Raw genomic sequence first — 2,185 nt, forward strand, 5'->3', positions numbered from 1 at the left:
GCGTCTTCTTTTTTTAAGAAATGTCGTTTCAAAGTTAGTTTTCGTACGAACCTGTTGAGATCTATGAAAGTTTCAAACCTATTCATGCCGCTGGTTGGGGCAAACGATAGACCTTTGTTTAGTAGGGAAATTTCAGGTTGTGAGAGAGTGTATTGTGAGAGGTTGAAGATGTCCTTAGTTAATGGTTTTGGTGTTGAAATGTCCGCTTTTTGAGTTCTCTTCCTCCTGCCGCCCCGCCTTCCTCTTCTTCTGTAAAACGTCTTTTTAGGGGGGAGGCATGTCTGATATCTTCCTTTATCTGGTTCTTCATATTGTCCTTTAGTCTTGTGCCTGTACTTGGGGATAAAAAATCATTGTCACTCTGGGATCCCCTTCCTTGTAGTATTGAGAACCTGTTTTTGGTTGTGGTTCTAAATTTGGATTCATTGGGGGTGTCTTGATTTCTGTTCCTGGATGGACCATTAGGTACTGTTTTCCAATACTGTTTGGTAGCTTTGTTCTGATAGAATCCTGGAGCTCTGAACCTGCTCCAGTTCTTGATCTTCCCTTGTTCATAGTCTTCTTTATCCCGTGAGAATTTCTTTTCTTTCCCTTTAATTACTTCCTCCTCTATTCGTTCCATTTTCTTGCTTAATACTTTTCCGTTAATGATGTAGTCCTCTTTGTCTTTAAATTTATCAATCTCTGCTTCTTTCTCTCTGATTGATGTCTCTAGCTCAATCAATGTGTTCTTTTTTTCCGTGATCAATAATTTCATAAGTTCAATGGAGCAGGTGTGTAGGATAGCATCCCATTTTTTTATGAATTCACTGTTATTATTTCCAAAAGTGGGTTGTTTAGTCACCCTCAATCCCCTAGGGATTCTGGCTACTGAAATGTAATGTTCTAATCCCTTGACATCCCACCATGCTTTTACTTCTTTTGTGAGAAGTCTTTCGATCCCCCAAAAAAGGTCATCTAGGTCACATGGGGGGGTGGGTGTATCCACGGGTTTGCTCTCATTAAATATTCTCTGACATAAGTCATTCCTTTTAGTAGTGCGTTCGTTGTTCCTAAACATGATAGTGAGAGAAAACTCCCACCAGGCAGCTGAATTTTAGTGATACCGAGAAAGATTTGCAAAAAAGGAAAAAATAGCGCCACTTGTGGTAAGTTAACCTTCACAATTATGTATAATATATGTCCAAAAATACACTCCCTTGGTACAAAGGGTGTCAGCAGGCCCCTAAATAAAAACAGTAGTGGTAAGCTGCTGTAAAAAGTGTTATAGAAACCAAGAATATGGGCACAAGCGACCAATGGTGTCTATAGTAAAGGAACGTAAAAAGATTTTTTATATAGAAAGTAAAAGCATATTTATTTTACACGATTAAAAAACACTGATATACTTTAGTTTAAGAAAACATGCTTAAGCATAAGAATTCATAAAAAATGTGAACAAAAATATGGTTAAAAGAGAAGAAAAAATCTAAAAGTACAAGGTACACATCGGTTTGTAGTAAATGTGTAAAAAGTGCTTATCTTAGGTTCAGGAGGTTGGTCTGGGAAAGATCATGGAATGCCCAACGCGTTTCGTCCTTCAGGACTTCATCAAGGGTAGTGTGGTACTGGGACAGGGCTCGTATTTATACCTCTGTCAATTAGAAGACTATGTGTGACATCACTTCCTCCCACAGTGATGTTTAGGGAGAACAGAAATCTTAGTGTTTTTCACATTTAAATAATTTGTATATCAGTAATACAAATTTCTCCTTTTCTTTGAACTCTGATTTCTTGTCAACCCCCCCCCCCCCCTCCCCCCCTTTACAATAAACACTGTGGTGTTTGGGTATGGCGCTTTATTCTTATTCCTAGGTTATATTTCAGTTGTGAAAAACCTCTGGTGAACTAGTGCTAAGTAGACTACAGCCATACCAAAATGGAACGCCCACTCTCGTCCGATCGTGGAAGCTAAGCATTTTTATGGGCCTGGCCAGTATCAAGGAGGGGGACCTCCGGAGAAGACTAGGTGCTGTAGAAACAGTGCATGCACATGAGAGTTCCTAAACCAGTGAAACAACTGTAAACCAAATATTATATCACCACTCACTCACACAACCCCTAAACACTTCTGGCGTTCACCATTTTCCTATGAAGTATGGATATAATCTAATGCACAAGACACATCAACGTAGCACTCACACTC

At 39.3% G+C, this 2,185-nt stretch overlaps 1 pseudogene; it reads left to right on the forward strand.

Annotated features, from left to right (window-relative positions):
* The first annotated feature begins 1,900 nt into the window (after positions 1–1,900).
* On the forward strand, positions 1,901–2,020 carry LOC134967207 (5S ribosomal RNA; annotated as a pseudogene).
* Positions 2,021–2,185: the final 165 nt, after the last annotated feature.

This window comes from Pseudophryne corroboree, chromosome 10, assembly GCF_028390025.1.
Source record: "Pseudophryne corroboree isolate aPseCor3 chromosome 10, aPseCor3.hap2, whole genome shotgun sequence".
NCBI classification, from domain to species: Eukaryota; Metazoa; Chordata; class Amphibia; order Anura; family Myobatrachidae; genus Pseudophryne; species Pseudophryne corroboree.